This window comes from Ciconia boyciana, chromosome 5, assembly GCF_034638445.1.
Source record: "Ciconia boyciana chromosome 5, ASM3463844v1, whole genome shotgun sequence".
Classification (NCBI taxonomy): Eukaryota; Metazoa; Chordata; class Aves; order Ciconiiformes; family Ciconiidae; genus Ciconia; species Ciconia boyciana.
The window spans coordinates 52,338,440-52,357,858 of NC_132938.1; the positions used below are offsets into that span (position 1 = coordinate 52,338,440).

The 19,419-nt window shown below is 36.5% G+C and overlaps 1 protein-coding gene across 2 annotated transcripts in view; it reads left to right on the forward strand.

Annotated features, from left to right (window-relative positions):
• Positions 1-19,419, forward strand: part of CCSER1 (coiled-coil serine rich protein 1) — a 728,765-nt gene that overhangs the window by 292,482 nt on the left and 416,864 nt on the right. The window lies entirely within an intron of this gene.

Here is a 19,419-nt window from a genome sequence, read left to right on the forward strand (position 1 = left end):
TGCTTTGAAAATTTTCTTTTGCATCCAGTTCCCTTTAGGATTTTGGAAGAAATCAAATTATTATTGGGTTGGGGGTTTTTTTGACACTTTTCAGCTGTGGAGCCTTGACTCAGATACATTTTTGACAAGCTTTCATCTTCATGTTAGTGAACTGCAGCGTGCATCGTCTTTGAGATCTACAAGAAAGATAATTTTTTGGTTTGTTTTTTATCTATATAGTTCATAGAATTACAGAATAATTTAGGTTCAGAGGGCTCTCTGGAGGTCCAACCCCTCTACTCAAAGCGAGGCCAACTTAGAACAGGTTGCTCAGGTCCTTGTCCACTTAAGTTTTTTGTACCTTAATGGGGTTTCCACATCATCTCTGGCAACTGTTCCAATATTTGACTACACCATTGTAATTTTTTTCCCCAAGATGTAATCAGAATTTCCCTCGTTGCAACTTCATTGTATGATGAAGTGCTAGTCACTTAACTGAGACATTTAAATACCAAAATAAGGCTTTGGCAAGTTTGGGTTTTTTACTCCTCACTTCTTGATCATCTGTATCTAAATTCAACCAATTGTTTTCCTGTCTGAGAAGGTTTGTCAAAGGTTTAGCCATTATAGTTATCCATTAGTCCTCCTAAATAGCATGTTTTTGCTGGATGGCAAGCCTCATGCCTTCCAGTTTCCTTCAGTTTACTAGAAGCTTTATGTATGCTATTGGGCTTCTTAATGGACTTCTGTTTTGCTGAATCCAGAATTGAGATCATTAATTTTCCATCAGTTCCTGCTTATATAATGTCAGAATATAAAGTGAATTTAAAGGTTCCTGTCCACTGAGAAGGATTTGTAACCCTATTATATATGGAAGTAAATAATAAGAATTATAACATTACATGACATAGCAGTTGTAACATTCAACTGGTAACACTGGCAGCACGCTCAGCTGCTTCTAGTGTGAATAATTCTATGTTTTGGTCAGAAAAGTTCTTTCTTACCATGATGCTAAGTGTAAGAATTTTATTTTTAACTTACCAAGTTCCATTAAACTTGTGTAAGAATTTACTATGATTTTCTATATGGAGATATGTTGTACCTTATAGTACTTCATCTTTGAAAACATTCACCAGGTGATCTCTGCAAAAGGAACACAAGGTATTTCATGCAACTCACTGGAATTTCATGTCCAGTTACTAATACCTCCTTATTTAACTCATATTGATTTTATTTTTTCATCTTAATCATCAAGTCTTTTACTTGGTTCTTTGTACCATATAATTTCCATCTCTCCATCTGACTGTAACACAGTGTGATTCTGTCCTTTTCTTTTTGTCTTGACTTCCTTATGAAATCAAAATGGCCTTTTTCTAATTCTACAGTTGGATGTTATATGCGATGCATATATGATATACATGTGCTGTAATTTAGCTCCCTGTTTTTCAGCACCTTTGGGATGGAATATCCTAGTAGTAGTACACATTGTTCTAGTACACAGCTGAACAAAACTCCTACATAGCTAGAATAAAATTACCAATCTGATGATTATTGAAAACTTCTGGTACCTTGAGTTGTTATTTGTATTTTGTTTTTTAATGAGCGACTTGTATAATATCAGTGATAGAAAAGATATGGAGAATGCTGTAATACGCTATGGGAGTGTACTTTTTAGTAGCCCCATCTGAGAAATAGCTGTTTGATATGTAGTGCAATATTCCAGTTCTACTGATATAAATACAGATACTAATTCTTGAAAGAAAAAATTACTTTTCAAGGTCTTTTGTTAAACTACACAGTTTTCATATCTCCATAAAGAGTTAACAAACCCATCCACTATACAGTGGGAATCATCCATGGTATAATTGCAGGAGAGTGAAAGAGCAGTAACAAAATACTCACAAACAGTCCTTAAAACACATTAAAATATTAGGAATTAAACCAAAACTGGAATATGATTCAAAAGAACATAAATAGCTAGTTTGAACAACCAAAGAGAAGATGACCTTGAAATATATTACAAATTGATATTGGAATGACACAACTTGATTATCTTCAGAAATACAGACATTTATACATTTATGTCACTTTTAAATTATTAGTGAAAGATTCCAGGACAATATAATTCCATCAAATTGAAATATTATGTTGAAGAATCTGATAAATAAGTCATCTGAGCATATTTGGCAGGTAGTTTCCATGGAGCAGGTACCCTACTTCCATTGAAACTAGATGTAATTTCTTCATCCAAAAATCGCTTCCGCCCCAACCAATATTATAAATGAAACTCACAATAGTACAGAATTAGAAGACATAAAAGAAAAATTCTTTCCTTACCATTGAACACTCATGTATTTTTAGATGTAGTCAAATATAGTCTCTGGCAGGTTTACATGGTATAGAAGTGAAATATTTTATGTCTATAACGGTATAAAATAAGTACATTTATTTATAAAAATAATAATATGTCACATGTTTTCGTCCACTTTAAAAAATATACAAAGCATACAATCTACATGGGAAAAATCGCACGAGTTATCAGAAAAAAAAGCTGCAGTATTTCTGTTTTATAGCTGATGTTACCCATAGAAGAAGGAATTCCAGTAGTGTACACCTCTTTATTGAAAAATAACATGTTAATTGAGTTAAAATATTAGCCTCGTTATTCAATATAATCCTTCTTCTTAAGCACTGAGCACTGCTTCTAAGGAACAATTTAATTATGATCTGCCAAAATGTAATACTAGCTAGTACAATATGCTATTTTTTTTTTTTGTTGCAGTTGCTTGTAATTGAAGAATCTAAATGGAAAAACTGCATACAATATACGCTGTACTGTGCTGCAGATTTATAAAGCTGTGAGTTTAGCTTGTTATTAGTCTTATCATGAAAAGGGAAATTGAAGACATGGCAGTAACTTGCAAGATTGAGAATGTTATTAGGTAATGTATTTAGTAAAAGACTAATGAATGATTGTTCAATTAAGAGAATTAATTACCATTTCACTTTCAGTGAAAAAAATCTTGAAAATGTCTACTAATAATTCTTTATAGCTATGGCCATGCAAGAAGGCAGGTTGTCCCCCTCATGTTTTGAGAACCTCATTGAACAAAGCTGAAGGTAGTCTGGAGGACCCTGGCACATGAGGAAGCTCGGTGATCCACCAGAAATCGGTCCAGAAAGTATGTCTGAATCTGTTTGGCAGCTTTTTCACATGGATGTTCCATTTCTGACAGACAAATCTGCAATAAATGGAGTAACCAAGATTTGTGGGCTGCAAAGTTTCATGAAAAAGCATTACCAGAGATTAGCAGCACAGGCAGCTTGATAAAAGCCACTTCAGCATATAAGACAATACAAGCTGTCGTGTGGCCTGTCTGTGACTTACAAGTAGTTCTTGGTCTCCCTTTGCTCTCCATCTCACTGATGTTTATTGAACTTTTTTTTTTCCTCAAACTCTAGTTGGTGTTGACCTTTTTCTCAATAATAGCTCCTCTTATTAAAAAAAAAACAAACAAAACCCACAAGAAAATGGAAGCTGGATGGATGAAATTGGTAGGTTCGCCCTCTCCTAAGAAACGGATTCTTCACTTTCTGACTCCAGAAAGGCCTTTCTGCTCTGAACTCGTCTTCAACTCAGAATCTGTGTCATCTTTTCTCCTCCATATGCTGTGCTATACTTTCTATGTTTTGTTACATTTCTGGCCACTAATTGATTGCGTGTAGTCATATAGTATATTATATATAATGAATATATAATGCCTCTTTCCCAAACAATATATGGGCTTTCCTGTACTCTTCCAGATGAGACTGAAATTATTTCCGTCTATTAACTTTTTTATGGTCTGAGTTATAGCTAACTGAGGCAATGTCGAAGGCTGGCTAATTGAGAGGACATTTAAGGGCCTTGCCTTTGTTGAAATTGTTGGTAGAACATTTCAGGCAGAGCCATATGAGGAAAACTCGTATGGTTTTGGTTTTGTGCCTGGCAAGAGAGAGTCTTTATGCTGAAATAAACGTGGTGAAAAAATACAGCTATTTTGGGAAGGAATCCATTCAGTCAGTGGTAGTGCGTTTTTGTTCAAACTTTAGATGTTGAGCTTGTTGATGAATTTTACTGAATGTCCCAGTAAAAAGAAAATCTTGCCGACATTTAGGCTTATTTCTACAGGTCACATTTTCCCTGTATTCTTTATGAAATATATAGGTTATCAACTACATAATTCTACTTTTAGATATTTTTATGGGGCTATCAGAAGTGACCTTACTGGTTGCTAATCTAGAAAATTAAGATACGTTGTCTGTATGTTTGTGTAATTTGGAATAGAAATTATTCAGTGCATGCCCATGCTTCTTTCACAGCTTTGCAAAACACCATGCAGGCTGTGGAGCTTTAGAAATTGAAGCTAATTGCTACAATTAGCAATAGGGATAAGTCACTCTGGACATATATTACATACTATGTTTTACTAATTAATCATTTATTTTACTGAGGGAAATTGCAGCTGTCTGTGGCTGTCATTAAAACTTAATGACACTCCAATACACTGTTTTTAGATTGCGCTTGAAAAAATGAGAAATGTGGAAAATTATGTCGAAATTACTGTGAGACTGGCCATGACAGTTGCCTGAGACTTGGGGGACAGAGTAAGGCCACTCAGTCTGCAATTAGCCTGTCAGATATCACTGGCTATGTTACTTCTCCCCACGCATCTTTCACCTCATCAGTAAAATAAGCATAATTATAGAGTCTTCTTTTATGCTGCACTTGCAATCTACTAATGGAAAGTACTAAGAGAAAGCTAAGTGTAGTTTGCGATATTTCGTAGCGTGATTGCTAAGCAATATGGAATTGGCCTTAAACTATGGTTTTTAAAGACATTAAAGCATTTCCTGCAGTCCACTATGAAATGTATTGTGTTTACTAATATTGTCTGTTAGCCACTTAGGAAGCAATTGCAAGTTTAATACACTGTAAAATACTTCAGGTTTTCTTCCTTTAAGTAACTTTGTTATTAACCACTGTAGCATTACTGATTTATTCAACAACTCTGCATTTAATGCAGTCCCTTTTATCAAGTAATTCATGCTGGAAATTGGTAATTCCTTCATTTCATGGTGTGTTGACATTGCGTATACCCATAAATTTAAATAACTAATAATAAAAATGTACTAGATTTAGTAATAGGATTTAACTTTATCGTATTAAACTGCTTTTTCACTTGGAAATGTACATTGGCATACCCTTGCCCAGCTGCTTGCAAAGAGAGAGCAGAACACCCCATTGGCACACTTCGTGTGTATTTTCTAGTAGCATATCTCAGAGTAATGGAGAATATTGGGAGCCGGTGGGTATAATCAGGTGTTCTCTTTGGCAGCGAAGATGTTTTATTCTAAGATAATCCATTACAAGGTATTTAATAGGAACAAACAAACCCAGTGGCTTGTGTAGGGCAAATAGCGTCTCCAACATTGTCATCACGTGTGCTGAACTTAGCATATATTGTATTCTGAAATAGGTTGTAATGCTGCAATTCCAGTCCCAATCCTATTGCTTAGGTTTCTTAGCTGAATAAGCTTTAGTTCAGATAATATAAAAAGGTGCTGGAGAACTGTCAGACTATTTCAGTGCATGCAATATAGATTTCAGTGTGTGCAACGTTTAAAATTTCTCAAAATTGGTAACAGTTGTTTAATGGTAATTAGGAAAGCCATTTACCTGGTAGATCAAGGCATGTTCTCCACTGATTAATTTAGAAGACCTCGTTTGGTAGAAGTTGAGCAGTTGGCCACACTATTTCTGATACAAGCCAGGACGCTCAACAAAGCCACACAAGCCAATCTCAGCTCAACAAAAAGATCTTCTTAAATGATCCAACTCAGTTATCAGTTCATGTCATTGCACACGCTCACAGTGAAGTTCTTTTACAGGCCACATTCAGGCATTTTTGAGTCACACTTTGAGATTATCAGTCTCAAATTAATACACTTAATTTTTAATACTGAAAAATGGAAAATTTCTGTCCTCCATTTATGTTCTGTCTGTTCCACTGCTGACCTAGTGGCTTGATCTTTGTAGACTACATATGTCTATGTGCTGCAGCCTTATTGAAACCAGATTCACCATGAAACATGTTTTCTTCTCACATGTAAAGATTATATTGATATACGTGTCTACTCCATGTATTCAGAAGGCAAGTGATTAGCTTTTCTTTTACTGTGGTTGCCTGAATGAAACTTTCATACAACAGTGCGATGTGCTCCAGGTCAGCACGGATTTGCATAGCATGCTGCCCCAGCCTCCTCAACAGCCAAGTCTTAACAGCACCTTGCAGAGAAGCATTAAAAATAGCAACCCCATTGATACATAATGTCCCAACATCAGGAGTTCTGTGCAATTGGCTGTGATTAACTTGTAGCTGAAGACCATAAAATTATAACAGCTACAAAAATGAAACCATTTTCTGATTTAGTACTTCCATGATTTTGATCAGTTGCTGCAGGTCAGTCAGCAAAATCCCACCCGACACTCCTTGGCAATGGAGCTGATCACACCAATTACATTTTGTGATAAATCTGCAAATACTGAAAAGTGTATTGCAAAATAATGAGCAAGCAGTGGAAGAAATCCAGAATGTCTGTAAAAGTCTATGGAAGGAATTGATTATACTCAGTTGTTAGAGCTCATGAGTAATTTTGAGCTAAATGACACATTTAGTACAGAGGGTAGATGGAAGAGTTTCTGATAAGAAAACAAATAATACTGCCGGATCTAACAGATTTCCCAATGAGTTATCCTGTTCTTTTAACAAAAAGCAATTGGAAATAGGAGTGGGATGAAGATGAGTGCACAACACCGAATCTGCACTATAATTGAATTTCCTGCAAATTTACTGGGGTTGTAGATATGAAAATACCAACTCGTCAAACAGTTTTATAACTTACAAAGGAGCATTTAGTATGAGGCTTATAGCTGGTGTCATTGCCTTCAAGTCCAGTAGGTTAAAACCAAAAAGAATTATCCTTGTTTAAACAGTTTCTCAACTTCTGAAGTTTCACAATCCTGTATTCCCGCTATATTAAGATTTTTTTCTTCCTCATGATAGGTTTCAGAGATTTCCTGACATGGAAAAATGACTGGTTATATAGATAAAGCAGTAAAACTGATGACTTGCAACTGTTGCCATAAATGGAGGTACAAGAGGAATAAAAATGTAATAGATAAAAATGTAGGTCTAGTATTCAGGTAGCGGAGTGCCAACCGTGCATGCAGTTAACCATTTCAATATTTGTGCTTGTATATGACCGTAGATTTGGCAGAATTTAAATTTAATCTCTTAATTAATTTTCCCTTACCCTTGATCAGCCAGAATTTATGAAACAAGTGCTAGTGTAGTCACAGGAGAAATTCTCACGGTTCACAGCATGGATCTTGGCATAGCTCTGTGCTGCAGATTTATTTAATCTTTACTCTGCACAGTGCATGCCATTACTTTGTAGCCCAGGTTATCAGAACAGTGCTGATCATTTTCCTAGTGGAAGAAAGAAAAGATATGAAAACTGTTGATACAGCATGCTTACCTAATTTCATGATTTTGGCCAAAATAATAGTGCTGATTTTGTGCAGTCTGGCTCCACTTTAATTCATTAAGATGAAGTGATTTGTTTGAAGGGTGACATGATGATTCCCAGTGACAGAAAAGGAAACCTCTTTTTGGAAAAGGATTTAGAAATCACACATCAGGGACATACATATCCTACACCTGGTTTTGTAATTTTCCAGAGCCAGTTGGTAGGCACATGTATTTTTTATGAATATGTGGTGTATATAAAGAAATATTGCATATGTCCAACAATCTGTATTTGTCTCCTTTATATACGTTAATGTTATAAATACAGCAGTTCTCTGCCTTTGATCAGAGCCTCAGCTGGGTGTGAACTAGCGTAGATCCATTTAATCCAGCTGGTACTTGGTGCCTTCTCAGAAAGCTGCTCTCTTCATCTTTCTTTCTCCTTAGGTTTTCACGTTCACTGCGAGTTCCCTTACAGAGACAGTAATTGTCCATGTGATTAAGAGCTCATGGATGAAAAATGAAAAGTTAGCTCATGTCTAGGAATTTATTTTTTTTTAAATTTAAATTGAAAACTATCCACTGTTTTCACTCCCGGACTCAATAAAAAATTTTGGGAAGTTGTCAGATAAAAGCAATATCCTCATTTACAAGCTTAAAAGAGAGGATTCCTCTTTTTATCAACAGTTCTTATGTCAAATCTGTGTGAAGATAATCTAGATAGGAACAAAGATATGTTCAGAAATAACTGATGTTGCCTCAGTAGAAACTGAGCATGTCATAAAGCAGCTGAGCAAGGATACAGTTTGACTACTTACCTCTTTAAAGCAGGATAGAGATAACTAGAATGAATGACTAGCCAAGAATCACTTATATTCTAGGATTTTTGTTTCTCTTATGTGGCTCTATTTTTCCTGTTCCATTTGGGCAAATCATTGTTGATTTTTTAAATTATTATTATTTTTTTTAATATGAGGAAAACAGCTCTCGGGTCACAGCTACAAAATGCCACTGTGGGAAAAGAGGACCCAAGTTTCTATTACTTGCCACCCCATGCAAAATCTCTTCTAAAAGTTGTTCTTCACTTTTGATTTAAACTATGTTACAGATTTAGATCAGTGATGAAATAAATGCTTGAATCTCCAGTGAATAGCCATGCCAGCCTTGCTCATCTGTGCAAGACCTTTGCTGATATTAAACTTCTGGCAATAGCACAGAGAAAGCAAGCAGTGTTTGTGTCAGTCCTTTTGCTATGAGAACGAGCATTTCTTTTTCTCTCCAGTCCCCAACCCCTTGTGGGGTTGGAAGACCTAGCAGTCTTTTTTTCCATCTACACTTTGTGATGTAGCTTTGGATCAGATGGTGTCTTAAACTTGTACTCCTAGCCTGTCTGATATCTAGTTTCTCATGCACAGTGCTATGGATCAATGATTGTTTTCAAAGTAAGACTAGCATGGTGCATGTAGAGAGAGACAGTTTAGGGTGTCTGGATGTTTTATAGATAAAAGATTTGACCAAAATCATCACTTAAGATCTAAGCAAATCAGAGTTATTAACTATTTGGTCCCACTCATGTGGGACCTTTCCTGATTTGCCCCATCAGAAGGAATAACTTTGTATTCCTTTTGTGTAGGCTACTTTGACATTTAAGCAGAGAGTTAGCTTTTTTGGACTACTCAAACTGAACATTCAAGGTAAAGTTTAAGATAACCCAGGATAAAAATACTGCTAATCATACTGACCTTTGTAAAGCCAATCAACTATCATAACTATATGCTGGCTAGTTCTCTTTCTCATTAAAGATCTCTTTCAAAGCTCATTGAGGCAATGGAGAGCTCTGCATTGATGTTAGTGAGCCTTGGATAACTCCCTGAAGAAGACCGTGACATCAAAATTAATTTGTATTCATAGTTTCTATTTGTATGTGGTCGTCATTACAATTTGCATTCTGGTGGTGCCAGGCTGCCTTTTTTCATTGTGATTGTGCGTGTCTGTCTGTGGGTAAAATATGTGTATATAGCTGTAAATTATTTATATATTTTTACAATAAATTAGTTAGGAAGATACGTGTGGCTTTGCAGTACGCACATGAGCATACAGTTCTTACAGTTATACCTAAAATAAGCCCACTGTCTCTTGGTAATTACACTGATGGTGGTATTGAATTTGCTGCTAAAAGCTGAAACTGTACCAAAAACCTGTAATATAATTCCAAATAGAATGTCTTTTTAACATCTGTGTTTCTTAGACTGTTGTTTAGCTACTAATCTTTCCTCCCCTATGTCATTGCATCTGTCATTGGGCTGTTCTTTCACAATGGATTTTTCTAATGAATATGAACTTTTATATATTTCTTTTGACTTTTGTGATTAATCTCTTTCTTAGTTCCATCTTTTTTTATTGAGATGGCATTATGTTTTGACAATGCAGGCTTCATAAGTATATTTTGTCTGGCAGTTTTGCAGGCTATATTGTACCATATACTGTAGTTTGCTCATAAAATACAATATTTGACTATTGGTTTGTTTATATATTCATATAATTGAATTTTTTTCACAACTTAAGCATCTTTCTGTTTATCTCATGGTTGTGGCATGTTTTGGCAGCTTATTGAACAATTTATTAGGGCAATTTATTAGATCAAAATATAATTGTTTACTATTTATATCCCAGCTTTTCTGGAAATATAATTATGCAGTATTATTTGGATAAATTATTTTCTCATATTCTAGTCACTTTAGGACTTGCATTATGTGCAACTTAATTGGCTAGAATTAGTAAGAATTAGTATACAATAGTATACTAGTATTAGAATTAGTACACAATATTCGTCTCATTATCTTGATACAGTTCAGTTTCCTTCCCCCCATATATTTCCATCTGAATGCTGTAGAGGATCTTAGAGAAGCATTTTTTAGTATCTTGACAGCATTTAAAGACAGAAAAAACTGAGCTGCGTAAACACCAAGTTTCTGTTGTATCTCTAAGCAAATTTGGATGAACTTTGGTCCTGTAATATTGTCATACCATAGCACTATGTTCTCCATAGTGTTTAAATTGATACTGTTTATATAGGATTTTCACACCTGTGGGCAGATAGCTGAAACGCAGTGTGGTCTTACAGATGCCACTGGAAAACAACTGAGATTTTGGTAGTTTGATAGAGTAAGTGTCTGATGCAATATGTTTCCATCAGAGCTGGCAGAACGCACCCTGAGCGTGTAGCACGGTGGCAGAATCACCCCAGGTCTTCGAAGCCAGACCATCGTTCTGGCTTCGTTCTGGCATCGTTCACGTTTGTTCTTGTAGTAGGACCAGGATATAAATAGATATATAGTGAGTCTTCAAGAGCATATTATTCTCGTGCTGAATTTTATCTTTTAAGATTTCATTTAGTTTTGTCTGTGCCGTGGTTACAATTTAGAACTTTCAATTTTCTGTGGAATAAAGAACTTTCCATTTTCTGTGTTCTTTTAGAACATTCCATTTTCTGTGGAATAAAGATAGAAATGAACCTTTTTGACATGCTGAGAACTGAAAATGTGTTCTTCTAGAGCTGTTTCAATATGTCAGAATAATCAAAATTTACATAGCCATAAACTAATTTTTCATTCATATCTTATTTTTGGGAAATGCAATATCAGCAGTGATAGCTTTATTTATGTGTGTCATTCAGGAAGGCATTCTGTGCAAGGTACGCTAAAAAAATCCCTTCATTGCATCCATCTTGGTTTTAATGTTAAATTGCAAATTCTTGCCATGAGCTGGAATATCATGGAATATCGTGATCTGGAATATCACAAAGGAGAGGGCATGAAGCGAGACACAAAAACAGGAACAGGAGAAAAGCGGTGAAATATGAACTAGATGTGCGCAACAGAAATGCTTTGCTGGAAGGGCAGTTGTTTGAGCTATTCTGGCACCCTGTCAGGCCTGCTTCTGTGTTTGGTATTTGCTGAAGCAAGTAATTTATCCTGACAGTAACTTTGCCAGTACTGCAAGAATCCTATTTCACTAAGATTAACACCTTCTCCCTTGTTTCTAAGATCAAATATGCTTTATTTCTTGTTTTCTTGTTTCTGGATCTTCTTGTCATCTGTCTTACTGATCTTGCTGCGGTTTGTGTGTGTATGCTTTAGCAAATGGTTTTCATGAACTCCAGAAATAAGATCTAGCGGCTGAGCTTTTTAGCTTTTAGTCTTTTTTCTTTTTTTTTTTTTTTCTTTTTTCTTTTTGACAAGGCAACATTGCATCATGTGAGAGTTGAGCCTCTGGTCTGCTGCCCTAATTACTGCTAGTGTTAAAAGTTTTATCGCTTTAGCATATCAAGAACTAGGTTTTTTTCCCCTTAATGCTGTCTCCTGTTTTAAGACTGTGAGCTCCAACCGCAAGAGAAAGCAAGAAGACAAAGGCTTGGGGTAGCTGTTATTCCAGACAGCTTTTGGAGCAATAATGTGAAGTATTCATATATTGTCTGCTGAAATTCTCAAATTATCCTGAAAGTACGCTTTGGCCCATGACATTATTCAGGCTCTTCTTGTTCATCACCACTACGGCATAAGTTGACTCACCTGCTTTTGAAGGAAAAAATCTTAGGAGGAGTGAAGAAGGAAAAAAAATTGACGTGTTTATAATTATATAGCATACGGGATTTATTCTGAGTTAGGAGGCTGCTGGTAGTGAGATTGTGACAATTAACTTAAAACAAGATGTGTGGTCTTTTTCTTCCTATATTAGGTTTTAAGACAGAGCTTTATTTAGAGAGGTTTCTGCCCAGCAGAATGCATTGATAGCTTGTAATATTGGCAGTTAGAGGACAGGGCATTGTGTACCATTGGATACCAGCAAAGAGGTATATACCAAAGCACAGTGTTTAGTTTCACACCATGATTGGCAAAGTGCGACTGAAATTAAAATATGACAATAATGAAAACTGGGCTAAATTTTTAAGTAAACTCAAGCACAAACTGTAGTTTGTGTATTTTTCTGATATTTATGTGGACTCATTCCAACAATTCTTGATCTTCACTGAAAACAACAAATCTGAAATCTGCCATTCTTCTGTTTCAAATACTAGTCTGCTTCATGTCATGATCTTACAGCATAAGTAATCAAATAATCACTAGCGCAGTTTTTGCCATGAATGCCTGAATTCCAGTTTTCTACTTGAGTCCAACACACAGCCGCTCAGTTGCAGCATGACGTACCTGAAACAGATGAAGTCAATCTGGCAACTTGAATTTGCAAGTTGTAAAATAACCAGTGCGCAGCAGATAGAGGTGCTCCTCACGTACTGACCATCTAGAAGGGCCCGTAGAGCCTGCCTGGATCAGCCATCCAAGCTGGACCGTGACATGAAATAATTGGGGTGCTGCACGGTGGGCACTTCTACTGACAAAACTTCCCGCTTCCATTTGTGGATGTAAAGCAAATGCATGCGCTGACTATTCTGGTAACAGTGACTTTTTTCTACATAGACTCTATCTATCTAGAAAATAATGTTTTTGAAGCAACTTAGATTTCAGTAACATTAAATAGTGGACTTACACCAGTGATTGTGGTACTTTAACTTCTGCTGCAGTAGATTAAAAGAAAATAATGGCTGTATGAATTTACAGTTACATTCATTTAGCTGCTTTCCTGCTAAACGTTTTGTTCCCTCCCCAAAAGTACTTTTTAAAAAAAAAAACACTGAAGACCTAGTTTAAATTTTGAGAGCTAGGGATCTCAACAGCTTGACAGAGTTTTCACATACGAGGGCTCTGTGGGCACCAAGAAGCTTCTGTGTCTCTGTGCAGCACAGATGTATTCTGAGCAGTGCTACGTTTATAACTCTGTTCTTTCGAATACTAACAGGGAATAGTGCAGTCGTCAGTTTTATTTTGAAAGTCTGTCTGTTGCAATTGTTTTCTCTTTGACTAGGCCATGAAAAAATCCTTGGCTGTGAAAATTAAAAAGCTTTCTTGTTGCTGTTGTAATTTGATTGATTATAGCACAGAAGTTGTACAGTACAAGTTAGCTCAGGCTAATTCTGTTTACAAAATTAATCTTTACCTATAACTACAATAAATATGGTCATGCTTTAATGTAATCTTAAGACTTTCTCAAGCCATATCAATTCCACAGGTTAGATGTTTGCAAAGGTAAGCTTATGATGGCCGTGTGGCTCTCTCCTGTACTTCCAATGCACCGTTGCATTCCAGATAGGACTTTGGACAAAAAGCTCATTAAGCCTGCTTTCAGAGATAGGGATGATGCTGTTCTTGATCTGTATTTGTCATCTGTGCTTGAAACATTCCTTCTTTTTTTTTCCATGAATGCTCCTAGATGTTGTGAATGTTTGTGAATATTTTGTGAACATTGCAAGATACCAATATTTTCCTTTTATTTTACTCCATCCAGGGGTGGATTAATTCAAAGTAAATTTCTGCTACTGTGTATCACTGGCCTCTTGCTCTGCGTATGCGTATCACTTTTTGTAATATCCATCTTTTTCAGTGACTGTCTGATATATAAAAGGTCAGTTCAAGTCTTTCCATTAACCATAATAGGTGCCAATTGAGAGAAGACTCCAAAAGAGTCTTTCCATCTCCTTTTAAATAAATTTTATAGGGTTTAATGTAGAATTATAAGCCTTTGTTAAGGTTTTTTTTATCTATCCTCTAAAAATTACTAGATTACTGTACAGTTCCTATAGAATTTTGTAGGAGTTGAAAGACCTATTAAAAACTTAGTATTCTCTGTGGAACCCTGTACATTGACTTTGTTGTGTTTTCACCTTCATCATTAAAAGACAGAAACAGATCAATCACTAAGGTCATACAGCTCTGTGTTTAGGGCACATGCATACTTGTGTGCCTAACAATACTACACCCTCTGAAGTCTTCACAGTTTTTAGGTTTTGCAAGCCATATTGTCAAAATGTTCACATAGTTTTCTACACAAATGGTAGTGTTGATTGCTTTCAAAGTCAAAACTGAAGTGATTTTAAAGTGCAAGCATATATATAGAATGACTTTTGGAAGTAAGAAGAAGGTTGTCTGAAGTTCCAGTAAAAGTGAGATAAAAACTGGTGTGTATATTCTGAACTAATATATAGTTTCAAATAAAATCATATCTTTAGGCCCAATCTTCAGGAATTTTAGTACTACCTGAAAAATTTGCAGTTGTTTATTTGTCTTTGTGTACTGTTAGTTTTTTTAATAGGATGGCTTAATCAGGTGCTGATCATAAGAAGCAATAGACCTGGGAAGAAAAGGCAAACACAGCTTTGGAAAGAAGGAAGAAAAATTTATAGCATGCAAGAACAAAAGGCTTCTCAGATTACCTGAGATTACCTCTGAGCTGATTTCTTGGTGGGAATAGATTTTATTTTTTTTTTAATGAAATACATTTGTGTGGGAGATGAACAAGTTGTGTAAACCTTCCAAGAGACATTTTTAAGTAGGCAGTTTTACACGCTTAGCAGCTGTTAAACTATGTCCACTGTTAAATGCCTTCAGGGAGCAGAAACAGTTGTTTTAGAAACAATATACAGAATGGGAAGAGCTTGGTGATTTATTCTGCTGAGCTGCTGCTTCTTTCTGTTTCCAAACTTCTAGCAAATGTTTCCTGTAGTCTTGGTTTTTCATTCTGAAAAAGATGAAGAAACCCAGGAGATTTTCATCTGGTGGTTTCTCATTCTCTCATATAAAATAGATTTTGCTCTATACCAAGACTACAGCAGACAAATTGGGCTAGCATCAGTTTTTCAGGATGTGTCAACAGAAGGAGCAGCTAGTAACTGCTCTTCTTAGAGGAAGCCCAAGGAAGAACTGATGTCTCATTTCCTGCCTTGCTCTTCTTTTGGGCAAGGGAAGATCAGGAAAGAGAAGGAAACTAGTACAGCTCTTCAAAGAGGGAATCTCATTTCCTGCCTTGTGCCTGTTCTGCTGCACTGACTGCAAGTCGGGAAAGCTAAACCTCTGCCTTCTCTTGATGTATAGCTTCAACACCTCTGTGGCAGGAAGGGAGAATCCACTGGGCAGTCACCAAGGGAGTCATTAGACCAGAGCAATTTCTGGGTAGGACAAGTAAGGTTGGAGGAGGAAGTAATTTATTCTTCTACATGGCTGAGAGCACACCAGCAAATTTTGACCTCCTTCTGCGGTTTCCGTGTACTAAAAAGCCTTTCTTTATTTTCAAATTAGGCAACATTTACTAGCGTTTTGCAAACACACAGAACAAGAAAGATGGCTTTTTTGAATTTACCTTTGAATGTGTAATATAAATATGCATGTGTGTTTTACAGTGCCTCTGTGAATGATCTCATATTTGTCACATGCAGGTTTACGTTTAAATATTGAAGAATACATGAGCTAGAACAGACAACTAACTAGACGTTTCTTCCTGCAAGGAATGCTAGTGTTTATGAGCCACATATGTCTTACTTGTATTTTCAAATGACAAGCCTTTTCAAATGGTGAACTTGTTTCCTGCCTGATGCTCACACAGACGTTTTTTGGTACTTAGAAGTGCATTTCCAGATTGCAGAGCCAAGCAAGTTTCACAGCATGACAGACCAAACTCTAAACACTGTTGCTGAACACAGGGGGAAGATGAAATTATCCTTTTTAAAATTTCTGTCAGTCATTATATGCAATGGCAAGCTTCGACTTTAAATTGGAACTTAGTGGAATAAAAATAGCTGGGAATAAAATTAAAACAGAATATAGTGAATCTAAGCTCTTTGCATGGAATACTACTTTTTAAAAGTTATAAGGAAAAACCCAGAGGTGGCAAAATATATCATTTTCAGTCTGGAGAAAGATTGATAGCCTTAAAATGTGTCTTTATCATGCCAAAAATAATCTTTATGCTAATGGACATTCCTTATAATATTGCCTATAGGTAATTAGAAATTATGAAAGAGGGCAGGAAACCTTGAGTTCACATTAATAAAGTAGTACAGTGAGGGAGGATAGAGAATAGCTAATGTGTACTGCTGTCTGGCAGACAATATAAAAGATTATTGAAAGGATATTTAATTTTGATACTAAATCAAAATTGTGGTAGGAAATGGAAGACAAACTTTTTTTTCTTCCTAAAAAAAGGATAAAAGTAGATCTTCTTCGGCTGTTTTTAATGAAAGGTTCAAGAATAGTAAAGGCTCTTCTTAGAGCTGCTTCCCTTACTGAGAAAAGTCTCCCAAAACTCCCAGTTTTGGTTTTGAATATGATAAATGGTACTTTTGCATTTATTGGAGAGAATGGAGAGGAAAATACCCAAGTGTGTGTGAAGGGAAAGAGAATGTTATAGGCACTGGATAGGAGTGGTAAGATGTGGGAAATGGAAAATTAAATGTATCCATCAGTATCAGACTATAAGTAATAGGAACCATCCTTCCTGGAGCAGTTTCCTCATCTGTACATGGGAAGGAAATGAGAATACAAGAACTGAAGGAGGTTTTTTTGAAGCAGTATTAAGGTATAATAGGAACAGTGGAACCATTTGTTTATATTCAGACATAATACACTGATTTCTGAGAAACACAACATTAGGGGTAGTAGTATGTGGCCTCATGTGATTTCTGTAAGTAAAAAATAACATTTTATAGGAATGAGTGACAATAGCATTTTGAGTTCATCCATCTGTGAGAAATGCTGTGCCAGTGCCGCTTTCAGGCTGTGGTCGTGCTGGAACTCTGGCAGGTTTGGGTGGAATTACCCTGGTTTGCTGTAACCAAGAATACGTAAACTTGAACAAACACCATGGTGGTTCAGCCACCTTCAATTTCTTCTGGAAATCCAGAACTTACACTGGCTTCTGGAGTGTAATGTGGGCCTGCATATATGTGTGTAAGGATTGAAGGGGGAGTGCGAGCAAGATGAGATTTTGTGCTCTATTTTCATAATTCCATACACAGCAAGAAGTAAAAAATGAACAGATGAAGACACAGGCATGATGAATAATGTAATATAAGCCTCAGTAAGGATTATTCTTTTTGATTAGCTATTCTTAAGGTTTCTCTTGAAGGTCGTCAGTGTCATAGTTTCCCACATTGTTTTAGTTTTGATGAGAGTTTCCTAGGTGCACCTCCTGAGGTGGCAAAACCTCACTCCAAGTTCAGGGTGGTTTAGGGGAAGAACCCTGTCTTCCTACAAAGGTTCTTGCAGACTTCTACCTTATCATAAACTGCACTCTCTGAAGTTATGTACACTAGCAAGGCATAAAGTAAATATTTTTAAATATTGAAAGGGCTTGATTCAGTTCCTTTACTGTAGATGTTGAGTGCCATTTAATATGCTTTATGGTAATCGCATCTACCTTCTAGCTCCAGCTTTTTAAGAACATGGGTCTCCTGTCATGCGTGGTCTTATGTAAAATAAGGTCTTATGTCATGCGTATGCGTATGACTTAAATACCTTAGGATATCTCAGAGATACTTGTATCTAGGCAACTGAGCTGCTCCCAGAATCTCAAACCAGAAACCAAACAGGTCAAGACAACTGCAACCTACTATGTTTGAATTTTTGTAGTACTGTAGAGAGCAACAGAACATGAAGCTGGAGTAATGTTTGCTCTAAATGTGTTTGCTGTGGTAGGGCTACTGATGTGGAGGTATGTATTCTATTTTCCATACACAAAAAAAGAAAGAGATAATTGTTTTCCCTTATGCTACTTTCATTGTTGTAGCCTTTCTTTTTAAGGAAAAGATCTTGAACAGGCATTAAAAAAAGAAAACAAACTCACAAGCAAAAAAATCAAATCCAGCTTATGCGGAAGTCTCCTTACCTTTTAGACAAGAAAACCTAAATCTCCATTTTTCAGCATTGTTAAGCATGCAGTAAAATAATGCAGTTACAAGACTTAATGGCAGTATCAAGCCCACACAGCTTGGCTCTATCATTCAGAAGAAACTTTTCATGTGAGGCGAGAATGACACTGAAATAGTACATCTAACAGCACCATCAGTGCTTTTCTGCTAGGTTTAATCTCTGAAGTTGTGGGCTGTTGCTTTTGAAGCTCAAATTTCAGCTAGAGTGTGTATTAGGTTTAGTGAGCTGTTTGATTTCATTACAAGGCATAGGTCTGCTGCGTTTCTCTGACTGCACAATCCACCTGCCTTTGCAGAGAGCACTCCCGCGGGAATCAGAGTGTTCGTACGATGATGAAAAATTAAACCTTCCATTTGATGCTCCCTTTATTGAGGCTCTGCAAGAGGATCTTGAAATACCTTCTGTGTAATAGGCAGCTGGAGTAAAGTATTATCCATCAGTGTGGGCATAATGATTTATGTGAATACATATTTATCACTGTATCTGGTGACAAGCTCCAGTGAAGCTCAGAGCGTTCCTTGTGGTTACCCAAGGAGTGTCGTTATTACATTTCCTGTTAGACTTTGATGCTTTTTTTTTGTCTAAAACTTGTTTTTATCAGTTTCTCCGTATGCCAAGTGAAGGGGCACTACTCTTAGCCAGTTAATCCTCGTTTCTGTGTATGAGACATAACCTCCTCAGAACAGCTCTCTACACACCAAAAAATACAAACCTGTCTAAAAGAACTGTCAACACCGAACTGGAAAGGAGCAGCCATCGGATATGTCTGCAGTGCAGTGGCTGCAGCTTGTGTAGGTGCAACGGAGCTTGTTTTAAACTTGAAGTATCTCATAATGTAGCTGCGACACCATTAAACAGAACGTGAGCTTCAAAAGCTGCCGGAGACTTTGAATAGGTTCTAAGGCAGCTTTAGCACCGATGTGAAATTCAGGCTGCTCCAGCCTCCTTGCCGGCGGTGCCCAGATGAGCTCATTGAATACTGGGGGCAGAGGTGTCCTGCTGAGCAACAGTGATTTCAGTGCAGCCTTCCCTATGGCGTCAATGCTGTATTG